General features: G+C 38.8%; 1 long non-coding RNA gene, 2 other non-coding genes and 2 pseudogenes across 5 annotated transcripts in view; 1 reads left to right on the top strand and 4 right to left on the bottom strand.

The window, feature by feature from the left end:
* Positions 1–426: 426 nt before the first annotated feature.
* On the bottom strand, positions 427–5,237 carry LOC146488506 (uncharacterized). 2 transcript variants are annotated; one of them, XR_014866332.1, is made up of 3 exons: positions 5,081–5,236; positions 4,571–4,690; positions 427–513 (listed from the first exon to the last, which is right to left on the bottom strand). It is a non-coding gene; the product is annotated as an uncharacterized LOC146488506 (long non-coding RNA). The 2 variants fall into 2 exon arrangements; XR_014866333.1 differs by lacking the exon at positions 427–513 and adding an exon at positions 709–750 and having other exon boundaries at positions 5,081–5,237.
* Positions 5,238–11,310: 6,073 nt separating this feature from the next.
* On the bottom strand, positions 11,311–11,383 carry Trnar-acg (transfer RNA arginine (anticodon ACG)). Its single transcript has one exon. It is a non-coding gene; the product is annotated as a tRNA-Arg (tRNA).
* Positions 11,384–12,025: 642 nt separating this feature from the next.
* On the top strand, positions 12,026–12,098 carry Trnar-ucg (transfer RNA arginine (anticodon UCG)). Its single transcript has one exon. It is a non-coding gene; the product is annotated as a tRNA-Arg (tRNA).
* Positions 12,099–13,317: 1,219 nt separating this feature from the next.
* LOC146488478 (uncharacterized) overlaps positions 13,318–17,916 on the bottom strand; it is a 247,934-nt pseudogene continuing 243,335 nt past the window's right edge. The window contains exons 6-7 of the transcript XR_014865880.1: positions 14,429–14,502; positions 13,318–13,742 (exon numbers count right to left, since the gene is read on the bottom strand). The product of XR_014865880.1 is annotated as an uncharacterized LOC146488478 (transcript). The remainder of the gene's footprint in view (positions 13,743–14,428; positions 14,503–17,916) is intronic.
* Positions 16,213–17,807, bottom strand: LOC146488503 (uncharacterized; annotated as a pseudogene).

The raw sequence follows: 17,916 nt of genomic DNA, 5'->3' as shown, positions 1-17,916 counted from the left end.
GCGAAAAATATCGAAACTCGGCTTACAGTGATCAAAACACCACGTTTAGGATCTCTTTTTAAAGCTCTCAAAAGACTCTTCTTCACTGATATAAATAACAGCTTAAAGTATTTTGCGAAGAACTTAAAACCATCAAACGTCTGCAGTGATTCCTCGCAGTTCCTATCGATAACAAGAACAAAGGAATACCCTCGCAACTTCGGGGCTCAAGGCTGCTTAATTAGACAATTGTTCCTGTCTTTTGAATTCGCATCTTGGTCTTCCTGCAAAGTTCTCACCTTTTCTCCACCGAGTAAAAACGAGCTAATTTCGCGGCTGCCGAAGAGAATGCCCAAAGGAATAAAGAGAGCCTTCACGCAACAAAATCCAGCGGAGTCACCCATTTCTCAATGACACACTGAAATCGGCGTGAAGTTGTAATGGCGTATACAACTTCACCTCAAGTCACTGTCCATTTTCCCTTGTTCAACTAGGGAAGTCAGGTTGTAAACTAAAGCTAGGAACCAGTGTCCACTAAAAAAATAGAGAAAAGGCTCACAAGAATTTGACATTAAAATTAATTAAAGGAGAAGGTCATGACATAATGCAGCGGTTTCTTTTCTCCAATATAAAGTAAATGTAAAGATGAGATTCTGACCAGAACTTCAGATTCCAATGTGCTTCCGATTCTTAAGAATCAGCCCCTGAAGTTGTCCGAATAGGAACGCTAGGGAAGGCAGGTTGTAAACTAAAGCTAGGAACTAGTGTCCACTAAAAAAATAGAGAAAAGGCTCACAGGAATTTGACATTAAAAATAATTAAAGGAGAAGGTCGTGACATAATGCAGCTTTGTCTTCTTTTCTCCAATATAAAGTAAATATAAAGATAAGATTCTGACCAAAACTTCAGCTTTTAATGTGCTTGTGATTCTTAAGAAATCAGCCCCTGAAGTTGTCCGAATTCGGACCACGAAGGCCGCCATTTTGAAGAAGATTTAGTGACATCATTCTGTCCAACTTGAAATGGCAGGAAGCTCAAACACAGCTGGTGGGCTTGTTGCATTGCTTTTCGGCGGTTCCGTTTTTTTCGACATTCAGTTATGAACTGAAAATGCTGTAGTCCTCAGCTCAGGACTGTAAATACAGGTCCAAAACGATAAAGCATTAATAAGATGATGTTCCACTGCACATGGCTCGATATCAAGCTAGCTACGATCGAAATGCTTGCATATCACATCGCTGGGTAGTAGACAATTCCAATCAAAAACACAAATCTACGGCTCAAATTGAACCATCTGTTTCATTTTTAAAACCATTTACGCCCGATCGCTAGCCAAACGAAAAATAAATTTAGCCCTACAACAAGCCCACCAGCTGTGTTTGAACATCCTGCCATTTCAAGTTGGACGGAATGACATCACGGATATGCGGCCAGGCCGCTAAATATTCTTTAAAATGGCGGCCTTCGTGGTCTGAATTGGGGCAACTTTAGAGGTGGATTTCTTAGAATTGGTGGAGCATTGAAGCTGAAATTTCGGTCAGTATGTTTACCTTATATTAGTGAAAGGAAAAAGGGGAGCATTTTGGAATGACTTCCTTTAATAAACAAATAGTAAAACACAATGAATGCATAAAAAATGCAATTTCTTTTAGCAACCCTTTGTGTGTTCATCAAAAATTTGAAAATTAATCGCAGTTAACCTGTGGGATGCCATCACGAAAGAGATACCTAATCAAGTGAAGGAGTCCCCTTTTTCAGAGCACTGTAACAAGTTGACCCTTGCTAATGAACTGGGAGCCTTTTTTAAAATGAAAGTATCAAACATTCGCTATGAGTTAGATGTAGCAGCTGTAGTTCACAAAAATCACGGTACCTTAGCTCCATCGGCAAATTGTTTCCAACCCTCATCTTCCTCAGGATTTTTCTCTAATTTTGAGCTCCTCAGTATAAACTCTGTCAAGAAACTTGCACTTAGTGAACCAACGAAATCGTGTTTTCTGGATCCTGTCCCCACGAAAGTAGTCAAAGAATGTTTGGATGACCTCGTGCGCTTGCTAACTGTTATTATTAACCAGTCATTACAGTCTGGTGTTTTCCTGACGTATGGAAAGAGGCCCTTGTAACTCCTACGCTCAAGATGTGTGGTTCTGATTTGGCATTCACAAATTTTCGCCCTATAAGTAATCTCCAATTTGTTTCTAAGTTAGTGGAACGAGCAGCAGCGGATCAGCTACAGTGCCATCTGGTTAAGAATAACCTGTTTCCTACGTTCCAATCTGCATATTGTCCTAACCATAGTACTGAAACAGCCCTACTCAAAATTAAAAATGATATTCTAATGAATGTGGATAAATAACATGTTACGCTTCCTATCCTTCTGGACCTCAGCGCTGCCTTTTTGACACGGTTGACCACCAAATTCTCTTAAACCGTTTCTGCACAGAATTTGGTGTATCTGGAAAAGTCTTAGACTGGTTCGCCTCGTATTTATCTGATCGCTTTCAGAAAATTACAGTTGATGGTGTATTATCAGACCGGTTCAATATCGCCTTTGGGGTTCCGCATATGAAAATATTTCTATTGTATATGCGCAATATAAGTTTTACATTTATTATTATTTATTATGTCTCCACTGAGTCTGCCCACCATTTTGGTTAGACTTAACAAACTGTATGCTGGTAGATGTTTCTCATCAGTAATGGTGACCACATTGGCTTGAAACACCAAAAAACTACATTCAAATCTTAAGCAAAAGTGAAATACAATGTGCATTGTGTTAGTTCATGCATGAACTCTAAACACTTATACAAACCTCCTGCAGACTGGTACAAAGATAAATTTCTTGTTGAAAATGTCTATTCATCTTGTAAACGTTGACGCTGTGTGATATCTCTCATTGTTACTGCAAGAGATGTAGTTGGGAAGGACTGAGGCAAATACAAAATTTGTTTACAAAATAATATAGACATTTAGCAAACTGTATAAGCACTGACATTAATTTTATACATAAGAATCAAGATCACAACAGTTTCACATACACAAGTGGTACATGGAAAATTAATTGTGCATTTTTTTGCAAATGATTACCTAATAAAACAAAGGTGTGTCCCTTCTTAACTGTTCTTGACGGCCTTGAATAGAAAAAAGAGCTAAAGATGTGGCTCCTGTTAAGCTGTTCTTGGTCCATTGTGTGGGCAATATACCGTTAAGAGAAATTGGAATTTAATAACACAAAAATTAGCGTTCGCAATTCTCTCTTTAATACTTCAGCAATGTTAACGTATGACTGACTGTTTTATGAGACCTGTCAACGCAAACATCCCTGATGATGTTGATGATAACTACTTTTTGTTTAATTTGGTTAGATGTTAATATTTTGAGTTAATAGCTGGGTTATCACTACAGACTTTTACCTAGGGAAAATTTCCCAAAGTAAATTTATCTCAAGTTTCATTTCCCCAGGTGAAGAGGTCACACCTATAAAACTGTCGTCTGGGGTTGTTTAAATCATGCACGAGAATCAAGCAGATAAACGAGAAGTTCTTGTCATATTATTTGCTATTTTTCTCTTTATTCTAATAACTGTAGGAAGTGTATCATGATCGGCCAATTCGATGAAGACAACGATCAAAATTTTATTACTTTGATTCTTGGTTATTTTGGATTGGCGATAACACTGTCGTGTCAACCCAAGCATGCCGGATAATTTTTTCATATGTTAAGGGAAGCTTTTTAGTCTCTTCATTTGATTTGTGAGGCTTTTGGTACTATTATTCAATTGCAAATACGATGCAGCCTACAATCTTATACAACAAATCTATTTTGGTTGATTAGAAAATCATTTTAACAACACGTTAATCTCGTATCTGTCATTAGCGCATTCGCCAACAAGCGTCTATTGATCAGCTACCTTGGGATTTGAACTTTCTCTTTCTGTCGTTTTGGGGTAGCAGTCTAGGGAAATATTCAAGCCCCAGAAGATAAAATTTCCCCAAGGTAATTTACCTGGGGAAAAATCGGTCGTACTTGCAAATTTGAGTTTCCCAATGGAAACTGTCAACAAGTCAAGTTTCCCTAGGGCAAAAGTCTGTAGTGTGACCACCGCTAATGATCCGAATTCTGTAAGAAATCCAATACATGGTTTAGCTTGTATCAGTTATATTAAATGTGGCTAAATGGAATTAAAGGCTAACTTAGACTCGAGCTAATACTGGTCAGCATCCTTCCAGTGTCATGTGTATGGGGTTGCATAAATGTGGGTTTGCAGGGGTTTAACCTGTTTTGCATTCCAGCTACATGATATGTGGACGTACAGTTTGCATTTTGCATCGTGCTGGTTGTGTGCTTCTGTCTTTTTGCTTATCAAGCCGGAGCATTATTAATGTTGCTTATTATGTAATGTTACGTACGTATTATTTGTATTGTATTCTTTACGGTGCACAACACTAAACTAAAACCTTGTAGAAATTTATATTTAAGCTTATGTCGTGGAAATGAATGGCAGTATTCAGAATTTCTGCTGTTAAGGTATAAATAATAGTGTCACTAACTTTTGCTCCTATGAAAGTGTTCTCAATCCCTTACTACTTACATCATAAAAAAGTCAACTATGGAATCATTAAGTTCAACTCCATCATCGAGGGTGTCAAGGTCCATTTGTAAAATTGTGATTTTTGCAATCGCTGCTGGTGGTGGAAACACAGCAATAACGCTAGTAATGGAGAATTAATAAAAACAGGTTCTTTAAGCAACTAAAATCATTGATGAAAACCTCATCATTAAACTTAATAAAATGCATGACATGTAGTCAGTCACATCATACACTCATCTACCCAGAGGTGACAGAATAAACCAAAACTCACACACTCCCTCTATAATAGGACACCTCTATAAGACAGACACTGAACTGACTGTCCCTTTGGTGTCTATATTAAAGAGGTTCGACTGTATTAACGATAATGATTTTTTTTGTACTCGTACATTTTTCAAGGACCACAAAATGTACTCAGTATTCTAATGCAACCTTAATTAGTCTTAATTGGTCATTTATCCCAAATTGCAAGGTCTGAAATCATTGTCATTATATGAACTAACAACAAACCTGTCCTGATTGGCTGGAACATTTGCCAAGCTTTGATCACCACCGGTTTTTGTGTCATATACCAGATCATGGCTTTCACCTATAACTAGTCAAGGACCATGAATTTTAAGACAATGCGGTAAACCATGGAAAGCTACTTTGTTTTAGACATTTTGCAAGAAGATGTAACAGAATTAGAAGCACACTGAAAGCTGAAATTTTGGTCAGTATCTTTATATTTACTTTATATTGGTGTGGTTATACATAGACAAGTAAAAATAAACGATAAAACCGAACAACGTTTTGGGGTTGTCATGACGCCATTATCAAGTTCGAAGTGATGGAAATAAATGAAGTCAATGTCAGAAATGGTTCACCAAAAAATTAACATAATTTCTGAATATATAATAACACGTAAATAGTTTAGCTTGAATTGAGTCCGATTGGACATTGAGAGATGGTGTTAACTCTCTAATTAGCAACATTTCGTAAACTAAGCAATCGAACTTATCCATGCGCTTCTTAAGGACAGAAAAATATCTGTCAAGGTCTTTAGGGACATTACGGTATTCATTAAGAAGATGCTGCACCTATTGTAAATCAGAATTGTGTTTATAAATATCAATGTGACTTGGGTGATGCAAGTTATGTAGGGGTTACACTTAAGCATTTACACCAGCGCGTGGTTGAGCATAAATACCAATCTTCTTCCATTGGCAAGCATCTTCTTAAACCCACAACTCTATAATTCGCTTGCTATTTAAATAGGAATATCTGCAGTTAAATAAATATTGAATGTTCATACATCCATGAATCATTTAACTACTCTCACCTTGAACAGACAATCATTTGTCTCAGCTAAAAATAACTACCTTGTAACAATTTACAGCTTCTCTGAGGCAGTAACGTAAAAACATTTTGTCAGCGTAAAAATGTACCAGCATCTGTTCAACCGTGACAAAAAATTAAATTATATTAATCTATCTCTCAACAACAACAAACTTATTTCAAATTAACAAGTTAAATTACAGAATTCCTTGTGTTCTGCGGTTAACAACGGCTGTTCGCAGCCGAGGCAAGAACACGAATAAAAAGAAGAAAGAAGAAGGATGACAAAAAAAATTTACACTTATGTGAAACTATCAAACAAGTAGGAAACAGAAATAGACATGTTATGAAATATAAAGAAGCTAAAGACAAAAACGTGGACTCAAGATCCAACTTTCAAGTATCTTTTAAAACATTTCTAAAAGTTTGAGCAAGCGACAACTTAAGTGTCCCTGACTGAGAAAGTGGTCCAGATGTTGGAAGTAGGGGTCAACCGAATTTGATGAAACTTGCTGCAGAAGTTGGCCTTGGTGAGATATTCCAAACGCCATTTGGGTTTTGTTTTCCGACCTTTGGTTTAAAAGTTTCAGGGGGGTCCCATTTCGGGCCTCTGAATCAGTGAAAATCCTGTTTTTGAGGGGGTATGTTTGTACTAGTATAAAAATAAACACATTAAACATACTGAATATTTTTCTGCATAGTGTTTTTCTACTATAAATACCCTTTCTAGTCGTATGTAAGGATTCAGCATCAAAGCATCTGACTGTGTGGGGCCTGGTACTAGTTTTGGCCAAATTTTAAAGAGAAAATTACCACCAAAAATTGCCAAAGTTTAGCAGTTGATAATTTTTAACTGCCAACTTAACTAAAACGGATTCTTCTGTCAGCAGTTACTCCCATGTAAGTACAACCAAAATCAACTGTGAAAAAATTGGCTCGCTAAATTTAAGGGGCTTTAGCAAAGCATTTTAGAGTCACACCCTCACAAAATTTACATATTACCTAAAGCAACAATTTAACAATCATTGTAGCTTTATTTATATTTTAACATTTCAGTTTACTTTGTTAATGCTTACTTTACTTACAAAGTCTGTGATAAGCAATAACTGTGTGGTTAAAAACTACCTGGGATCCTTAAATTGCCTTAAAACTGGAAAATAGTATTCACAAAATCAACGCTTGTTTTACCTGAAAGGGAATATTCGTACAAAGTTACTAATTGGAACTCAAATAACTAAATAGGCGGCATGATAGTTATACTGAGTTTTCTTTTAAGCATAACCTTGCTTGCTTACCTTTATATCACTTTATACTAGCCATGTTTACAGTGGGAAGGCTCCTTGGCTGCGAGAGAAAAGTCTCCAAGGTACTTTTTTATGTCGAGAAATAGCCATATTCCTGATAATTGACAGCACCTTACGGCCAATTCATGATGCCCGATGAACAGTCCTTGTTGTATTTGTTTACAGGCAAGTCCACAGTCTAATATATGTACGGAGAATGCTTTCTCAAGCCACTGAGTTGTTAAGGCAGCTCTTTTCTTTATCGAAGATTTCGATATTTAGCTCGTGATTGTGTGTAAGTAATATTATGCACATTTTGTGTAAAAAGGCAGAGATATTCTCTTTGTCGGTACCTGCGTCCTTATAGCCATAGCCGATATTTCTACGTCCACATTTTATATTACTGCTGTACAGTAAATGAAATTCCACTGTTTGTTCCGCCATCTTGGATGTAGGCAAAGAAGGACTGGGTCGGTAGTGGTTCCCAGTCTTCCTATCAGCTGCTCCTTTGTTTACAAGCACCTGTCGATGTTGGAAACAATAAATCTTGTGGGAAGGAAAGGAAAGGAATGGCGTTTTGTTCTTTCAGGGGGCCGAGGGAAGACAATCTATGTGGTGCTATAGAATGAGCAAAACAAGAAAGTTCCATGGTACCATTGCTTAGCTGTAATGCGGATTTGAGCTCGTGGCACAAGGATAAATACAAAGGTTCAGGGGCTTCAGGGAGCAGGGGACGTCCTGCTGACAAGGGTTCGGGAAGTGGCGGTAAGAAATGCAAGATAATTTGTTGTACCCTCGTATATTTAACCCTTCATATATTCATATATAAGAAATGTCAGTATGACATTTCTTAATGTTCTTTTAATACATGTCCGATTGGACAACTTTCTGCAGTTGGCATGCAGTCACGCGTCATTCGCGTGACCAAATGGTTACAATCACAAGTAGTCTGGGAAGGATGTTTTAGGCCTCTTTTTGCGGTGGTTTCTCGTTAATACGTGGTGGCATACATTATCGCCGATGACGTCACCTATTGTCTTGCTCACTCATGATAGGATGACGTCATATGTTATCTTAGTCTTACCAACAGGTTATGAACTGGTTTGACAGGTTTATCAAAGATGTCATGCTCTATTTTTAACTTATGGCAGTCATGGTTGGTATCACCGGTTTGACAGGTTTTTGAAGTTATTTTGGGATACATGACATCATATAGTACATACATAAATACTTTATTGTATATAAAAAAAATGAGGGGAAAAGGAGCGAAGATACAAATGAGGAGGAGGGGGAGGAAAACAATAAGAGTGAGGAAGACAATAGGCGGTGACATCATCGGCGATAATGTATGCCACTGCGTATTAACGAGAAACCATTGTAACCATTTTGTCACGCGAATGACGTGTGACTGCATGCCAACTGCAGAAAGTTGTCCAATCGAACATATATTAAAAGTACATTAAGAAATGTCATACTGACATTTCTTATATATGAATATATGAAGGGTTAAATGTACGAGGGTACAACAAATTATCTTGCATTTCTTACCGCCACTTCCCGAACCCTTGTCAGCAGGACGTCCCCTGCTCCCTGAAGCCCCTGAACCTTTGTATTTATCCTTGTGCCACGAGCTCATATCCGCATTACAGCTAAGCAATGGTACTATGGAACTTTCTTGTTTTGCTCATTCTATAGCACCACATAGATTGTCTTCCCCCGGCCCTGCAAAAGAACAAAACGCCATTCCTTTCCTTTCCTTCCCACAAGATTTATTGTTTCCGACATCGACAGGTGCTTGTAAACAAAGGAGCAGTTGATAGGAAGACTGGGAACCACTACCGACCCAGTCCTTCTTTGCCTACATCCAAGATGGCGGAACAAACAGCGAAATTTCATTTACTATACTGCAGCAATATAAAATGTGGACGTAGAAATATCGGCTATGGCTATAAGGACGCAGGTACCGACAAAGAGAATATCTCTGCCTTTTTACACAAAATGTGCATAATATTACTTACACACAATCACGAGCTGAATATCGAAATATTCGATAAAGCAAAGAGCTGCCTTAACAACTCAGTGGCGTGAGAAATCATTCTCCGTACACATATCAGACTGTGGACTTGTCTGTAAACAAATACAACAAGAACTGTTCATCGGGCATTATGAATTGGCCGTAAGGTGCTGTCAATTATCAGGAATATGGCTATTTCTTGACATAAAAAAGTACCTTAAAGACATTTCTCTCGAAGCCAAGGAGCCTTCCCACTGTAAACATGGCTAATATAAAGTGATATAAAGGTAAGCAAGCAAGGTTATGCTTGGGAGAAATGTCAGTATAACTATCATGTCGCCTATTTAGTTATTTGAGTTCCAATTAGTTACTTTGTACGAATATTCCCGTTCAAGTAGAACAAACGTTGATTTTGTGAGAACTATTTTCCAGTTCTAAGGCAATTTAAGGATCCCAGGTAGTTTTTAATCACACAGTTATTGCTAATCACAGACTTTGTTAGTAAAGTAACCATTAACAAAGCAAACTGAAAAGTTAAAATATAAATAAAGCTACAATGATTGTTAAATTGTTGCTTTAGGTAATATGTAAATTTTGTGAGGGTGTGACTCTAAAATGCTTTGCTAAAGCCCCTTAAATTTAGCGAGCCAATTTTTTCACAGTTGATTTTGGTTGTACTTACATGGGAGTAACTGCTGACAGAAGAATCCGTTTTAGCTAAGTTGGCAGTTAAAAATTATCAACTGCTAAACTTTGGCAATTTTTGGTGGTAATTTTCTCTGTAAAATTTGGCCAAAACTAGTACCAGGCCCCACACAGTCAGATGCTTTGATGCTGAATCCTTACATACGGCTAGAAAGAGTATTGATAGTAGAAAAACGCTATGCAGAAAAATATTCAGTATGTTTAATGTGTTTATTTTTATACTAGTACAAACATACCCCCTCAAAAACAGGATTTTCACTGATTCAGAGGCCCGAAATGGGACCCCCCTGAAACTTTTAAACCAAAGGTCGGAAAACAAAACCCAAATGGCGTTTGGAATATCTCACAAGGCCAACTTCTGCAGCAAGTTTCATCAAATTCGGTTGACCCCTACTTCCAACATCTGGACCACTTTCTCAGTCAGGGACACTTAAGGTAATCTTACTAGACGTTGCCTCCCCATGCTGATCATTGCTTGAGGCCTTCAACCGCAGCTGAGGCTGATCCTTGTGCGAGGCCTCAAAGCTTTGCTGACTGAACTCCATCATCGATAGAAACCTTGGCATCAGCATTGGGGCATGATCTATGGTAAGGTGTCCATAGTCCCCGGTGCCAAGGCTGCTGCCAAACAACTCTTTCAACAAGAATCCCCATTCTTTGCACTGGGTTAAAAACAAAAAATATATATATAATAATTAACCCTTGAAAGCCCCAAAGTAAACATTTTTTCCTACTGTAATATACTCCTTTCTTATCGGCCAAGTTCGCAGGTGATTTCATAAAGCCATGCCGTCTGGCTCACAAACACAGGTGAGCCATCTAAGTGCTCTTTTGCATTTGAAATTGTACTTACTAGGAGTTTTGTAATATCATGGCATTATGAAAGTCCCACTCATCAAAATTCATTCCAATATATACAAACCTTAATGTCAAACAAGTCGATCTCTCCTTGCTCAGTTTCCTTAAATACTTTGTACTGAGTTACAAAGGCAATTTCCTTCCATTCTCTGCAAACCTTAAATAGAGTAGAGCCACATTTGATTAATACAGAAAGCCCTATGGACTTTACATGTATGTTGCATGGTGTATTTTCCACCACTACCACCTCTTCTGCTTACTTAAACCTGCTTACTTCAACGCCAACTACATAATTATTAATATTGTACAAAAGGTGATGGATGAGCTTTCCCTTTTCATTTTGTTATCACCTATTCAACTGAAAAACAAAATCTTTTAGAAAAATGTCCAATAGATATACCTAATCTATTTACACACCATAACTTAATTACAGGAAACATGATCTAAGGCAAGTTACTAAAAGCGATGTTGCTTTGAAAGAAGTAAACTGGGTTTTTCAGGTCCACAAAAACAATGCATTTCATAAGAGCCCTGTACCATATCAGAAACAAAACAAAAATACACGACCCCGCCAGGATTCGAACCTTGAATCCCCTGATTCGTAGTCAGATGCCTTATCCATTGGGCCACGGGGCCTTCTGTGAGAATGCAGTGTTTGTACAACGGGCCCTCCTTTATCATTTGGCATTGATAAGCCCAGGATATAGAAAAATACAGGAAAATAAACGCACCCACCTTGAGTCGAATCTGGAATCTCATTATGTGCTTTTGAGGCCTTATCCATTGGGACTCGGGGCCTTCACTAAGAATTCCGTTTTCATTGCAAATACACTATATTTTCAAATGCCGTTCTCATACTTGAATAATCCAAAAATAGGCATTGGGCTCTAAATTGGAATCCTCTGATTGTTAGTTGCATCGCACATTCTTTGGCTCACGGGGATTTTATACAAGAACAGTTCTTAATGCAAAGTGTTTGAAAAAAGCTGTTTGAATAAGTCGTGAAAAAGCATTGCAGTGTAGGATAATTTAATGTTGGCACACTGTTGTTAGTTGAAAAGCTGGGTTGTCTAAAAATTCGATATCCAATTCCAAACTCTTAAGACAAGCGACGCGAGGAAACAATACACCGCTCATGATCTATACAAAACCTCATCTTATGCGCTTAAAGTTATAATATTTAGATATGGAAGACGGCGTTTTGACAAGTGACGATAAGTTTTTCCACTTTAAGATTTCATTGCTTGGGTTACAAGCAAGATTTGTATATTGTCTCTCGGCCTCGTGGCCTAATGGATAAGGCGTCTGACTTCGGATCAGAAGATTCCAGGTTCAAGTCCTGGCGGGGTCGCTTATTTTTTTGAATAAGTATTTGGGGTGAAAAGAGAAACCTGTTCCATTGTTAAGGAAATTTAAAAGGGGTTTAAACAAGTGAGGCAGAAATATGACATTTATATCTTTTTCTGAATCTGACTTTTTTTTATTTCTCTAATAAGTTATCCTTTTACAGTTAAGGTTACCCTATACCTTCAGAGGTGTCTCGCGTTTAAGTGATGTAGGGAGTCCAGTTTAAACTGTAGATACCTAAACCCCTATATCAAATTAAAGCTTATAGAGGTGGCTATCAAACTATACTAAGAATTTTGAAATAAAATGAATTGTCTAATTTTTCATGACCTCTAAATGCAAGCGTCCTAATCACCTTTTTAAAGTCACGAGTCAAAGTGAATTTGGTTTTCGCTAATTTAATTTGTTCCTCAGGTTCCGGACCCAAAGCGCTAAAAAAAAGTGTCTGCGTTTTGCCATATTCAATCACAATGAAAAGTTGTAGAGCATTTTCGAAATAGGATGAAAAAAATGTGGAGTGATCGTACAAAAATCGCTCTTGGAGAAAAAATATTTCAAAAGAAAAAATTCGCGGATACATTTTTCTTGTTTATATGTTAAACTAGCTACTGTCCAAATTTGAGGGCAAATGGACAAATTCCTTTTGAGTTTTAGCTCTTTGAAGTAGCTCTTCCAAGTGAAAAGAATTGATTCGAGAAAACAGCGCTAAAAATTAGGCGATTTATTTTATTTCAAAATTCTTGGTTTAGTTGGATAGCCAGTTCTATAAGCTTTAATTTGATGTAAGGGTTCAGGTATCTACAGTTGAATTCGGACTCACTACATCGCTTGAACGCGAGACACCTCTGAAGGTACTGGGTAACCTTAAGCACAGGGTGCCTGTTTCTGTTTTGACATGAGCAATCGAGGGCAAGCCTTAACCAATTCTCTAAAAACCCCAAGATGAAAAAAATAAACCAGAACAGGAACTGTAACAGTAAGAATATGGTAAAAGTTCAGTTAAGCCTGTAAACAGGGGAAAGTTCGTAATTGGTTACCACCATTTAGGATGAAACTGACTTTTCACTGAGCACACACGGATGGATGACAAAAATCAGTTGGTTCACAGATATACCTTGAAATGACATTAACTTGTCCACAAGAAAAATCATTATCAAACCTCTTGAAAATAAAATTCTCTGACTTTTTCACTGAATTTAGGGCAGAATTTAGAATTTCCCTGAAATTATGCTTCTTCATTGATGTCAATAACTTTGCTGTCACTGTCATCGGTCAAAAAAACCTCCATGACAGGGTTGTTCATTGGAATAGGATGCTAATGTGCAATAGAGGTGCTTATTGAAAATGGGGCACCGGAGAGGTACTTTAGACTAACCGGACATGGAGCTGCCATGGATATTATGCTTGCCAACAGCAGATTGTTGGTCAGACTTTTTCTTTACCGTAATACGGTCACCATGAAAAGAGTGGACCATATTGACTCAGGGCTCTGTTAGCTTCTGGCAGCGAATCTATCTTATAAGCAAGAAGGCCTACAGAAGCAAGTATCTGTTCAGTATTGCACATTTCCATGTGCAGTGAACATAGCAGGATGCTGCTGAGTTCTTCATCAAGAAGAAACATCAAGTCGTCTCGAATGCCAGTGGACCTATTGTAGCAAGGAACCAACATACAATTAAGTCATCAATATTGTAGTATTATTTTTTAGTATATTACTAGAAATATGTGACTTGCAAAAACCTTGCGAAGCAGACCAACTGTTCGTATGAATGCAAGGCATGCACGCTTTGCTGGAAGTGGAGACAAAATAATTTTAATCCTAATGCTGCTGAAACTTGAATTTAACTACAGTTTATAATTAATACATATGCAAATGTTTCCAAAATATGCCAACTCACTTCTGTCTGTTTCTTTCACGGTTTCAGCCCTTCCTAAATCTGATTTACATATTGCATCACTGGATAATCATCCTTCGATTCTTCAATTTTTAACTCTGGTAATATTTAAACTTGTGGCCCATATTTTAGGCCGTTTGAAATGAAAATACGCTTTCCCCATATCATACCACCATGTTTCGAGCATGATACCTGAGAGTGTGCCATTCATTATGTGTCAGCAAATCGGTTACCTGACCGTGTGCAGTTCTGTTGCATGGCAACCACAACAATGTCTAATGCCGGCCTTCCCCAGCAACCTTTTGCCTAGCAACCTTCCCTTTGCCTGACGTCATTCAAGCTTTGTTGTGGTGTTGCCTGGCAACTAGCAAAGATTTCAAGTCTTCATAATTTTCCAAAGATAAAGCTGTACACACAGGATGACATCTAATTTACATACCTGCCAATGTTAGACTTGCTACTTAAACAGTCCATACAAGCCTCGTCTGGAGCCACATTGTGACAAGAACAGCACTGAAAAATATTTTATTTGTGTCTCTTCATATCTATTTAACAGTTAGAGTACTCTTCCTTGTTTTCTATGAGTGGTAATCAATGAGGCATATTAACTATTTGCTTGACCTTGTAGTCTAATTGTTAAATAGATATACAGAGAGAGAGAGAGAGAGAGAGAGAGAGAGAGAGAGAGAGAGAGAGAGAGAGAGAGAGAGAGAGAGAGAGAGAGAGAGAGAGGGGGTCCGAAATTGCTTCTTCCTGGTCACCAATGCGACTAAAAACTGAGCTTTCACGACCAGAGCAACTGGTCGCCAGTGGGCGACTTAAACTATTTCACTTAGCACTATTAGTTTAAGCTTATTGTCAATGTCAACTTTTTTATTCAGATAAAGTGATTAAAGGGGCTACTTTATGGGGATTTTGCTGTTTTGGGGCGAATTGTGTGCTAAAATAGCATGAGAGGAATATATCAAATGATTTTCGTTAGGGAGAGCAAACCAAAATAAATTTGGGGCGATTGTTGGATTACACAGTATCACAACTTGAAAAAATTTCAATCCATTCTCCTCGAACACCAACTATACTATAAAACACAGCTGAGACATACCTTGTTTGGCAAGGGGAGAGAGGCTTTATTAACCCACGACCGCCCCCACAAGGAGACGGAAGAGAAGAAAACAGAACAATAACAACCTCTCTGCCCGCCAAACACAGCCAAACAAGCTATGCCACAGAGTTGTGAAGATGTGCGACCATATCCTCAGAGACCCGAAGCTTAAGAGGTATGGAAATATCAAGATAACCCTTATATGCATCTGAATGCCAATCCCCAAAAACCTGAATAATTTCCCCTGGAAGACCTGAAGAAAAGGCCCATGACGTCCCTTTGCGACGAGAGGAGTGACCTCGAAACGAAAGAGCCTCTGAGACCTCGGCAGACTGCAAACGCTGACGCATCACTTAAACAAACTGAGTCTTAAGGACTGGGCGCAGTCCACCCAAACGAGAGGGGAGGACAAAAAGGGAGGCAGATACCGGAGCTGGGACAAGCTCGCACATAAGATAAAACATACAAACTGGACAAAGGAAGAATTAGGAACTCTAACTAAAGGTAATTCTAAAATTCGCTGACCAAATTGAACCGTTTTGGACCATGTAAACTGAACACATAATCGGTAATGTGTGAGTGAAAGATCGCCACGACAAATACGCTCATGCGCTTCACTATGGGAAGCCTTGAATGAATCAGGAACCAAGTTAGAAATACGGGCAAACAGAAAAAAGGCGAACAAAAATGCACAGGAAAAAGTTACATCTGAAGGGTCGAAATCAACCCTACATGACACCAGAGTACTAAGAAGGCTAGGAGTGATACGGGGAGCACGATGTGGACGATGTAGCGCCAACCGCTCAATACCACGAAGAGTGATCTTAATCTCATGCACTGAAAGATCAGGTAACTCAAACCCCAACATAAGGTGAAGAAGTTTAACCCCACTCAAAAAATTCCTAACTGAGGGAGGCGTCATAGATTGACTAAGAAATTGACAATACAAACATATGGTCTGTAACGACGCAGGTAAGAAAACTAAATTAAAGTGTAAAGTAAAGTACAAATAAGTTCTCCACTGAGTTCGTTGATTTTTGCTAGTTCCTGTGGCAAATGCTGCTTTGCGAGATTTCTTGAGATCCTGAGATCACTGCGAGAACACTGGATCTGCAGAAAAATTACATGCGATCAGCCACATTGAAATAGGAAGAAGGCACTGAAACGTCATGCAGGTTTAAATTATCAGTCTTTGCAAGAAATTCCTCTTGAAACTGAGGATTCAAATGCCACTGCGACAACAAATCCGCCAGACTGTTGTCTGCACTAGGTAAATGAACCGCACATAATTCAAACTCGTTTAATGCAGCCAGAAACCAACCTTCCCGTAGGCATGAAGCTAACAGAGGATCTTGAACACGACCGGAATTAAGCGAGCTAACCACAGCCGCATTATCACATTGTACCAGGATACGGAGACTCCGCCACTGATGTCCCCACAAACGAACAGCCAGAAGAATGGCAAGAACTTCAAGGTGATGAATAGACAAAAACTTATCCGTGACCCCAGGAGGAAACTCCGTATGGAAATATTGACGACAAGTCAATCCGCCGCAACCAGATAAACATGTGTCAGTGGCGAAGATAGCATCTGGAGAAGACCACTCAGATGTAGGGATAACGGAAATACCGTTGTAAACACGATTGAAGCGCAACCACCAATGAATGTCCCTATAAAGTTCCCGTGAGAGTCTGATGTGATGATAATTACGCTTAAGGGTACGAAGCAGAGCAAGGATACGTGTGAGAAAAAGACGACTCTGGCAAACACACTTGGAAACAAATGACAACTTACCTATCAAGGACTGAAGTTCTGACTTGATCGCCGATTTCTTTGTCAACCAATGCGACAATAACAGTTTAAGTTCCTTAAGTCTTTCCGGGGTGACAGAAAGGGTCACCTCCACAGTGTTAACCTGAACACCCAGACAAGTCATGCATGTGGATGGCGGGAAGGCCTTAGAAGGAGATTCTTGAAGTACTAATTCAGTGAGAAGTGAGCCGCAATAGTCATAATCACGAGATGCCCTCGCCGCTGGAGCAACACCGATAAAATCATCCAAATAACTAAGAACTTGACAACCAGCATAAGAAAGAATATATCAAACAGCGTTCGTGGAACGTTGGCAAGCCATTGCAGCAGTCCTAAGTCCCATAGGTAACACGACATCAAAGTAAAAATGACCATTCCAATGGTATCCTAACAGGGGATAATCACGAGGGTCCACCGGGAATTGACGATAAGCTCATTTCAAATCACGTTTGAACAGTAAACAACCAGAACCGAGTGCTGCCACGCGATCAGCGATCAGAGTTTAAAGGAGAGACCACAACCGGACATGAGAAAGGATTAGTGTCAAACGGACCAATAACCGCATGTCTCCCAGTCTCCAATGACAAGTACATATCAACCGCATAATGAAAATCAATAGCTCCCTTGTGATTGCGAAACTGAACAGTTTTCAGAAGTGGACACGAACAATCAAAGCCAACTGGCCAGCCAAATTCCAAAAAATCGCAAACGGTATAATCCGTGTACTCCCTTAGATAAGGTCTCCAAATCGGCACGCGAAGCAATGAGGGCACTGGCAAACGAAGACCTTGAAAATTATAAATACGGGATTAGAAAACACGGGCGTGTAAATCAAGAAAAACACTGCCATCAGGGGGCGAAGATAAATCAGAAGTCGCAATCGTTGAACACGTCGTAAAACATCGTGAATCAGGCACAAAAAGTCTAGAGTCTGGCAATAAAAACGGTGGGTCGGGAGTATCAATATCGTGCAAAGAACTTGCATAACAATCAATGTCTCAAGCCCGGCTCA

Source organism: Pavona decussata, unplaced genomic scaffold (genome assembly GCF_977016875.1).
Source record: "Pavona decussata unplaced genomic scaffold, jaPavDecu1.1 SCAFFOLD_9, whole genome shotgun sequence".
NCBI classification, from domain to species: Eukaryota; Metazoa; Cnidaria; class Anthozoa; order Scleractinia; family Agariciidae; genus Pavona; species Pavona decussata.
Note: the sequence above shows the minus strand (reverse complement) of the source record. Positions and strands in the feature narration are given on the sequence as shown.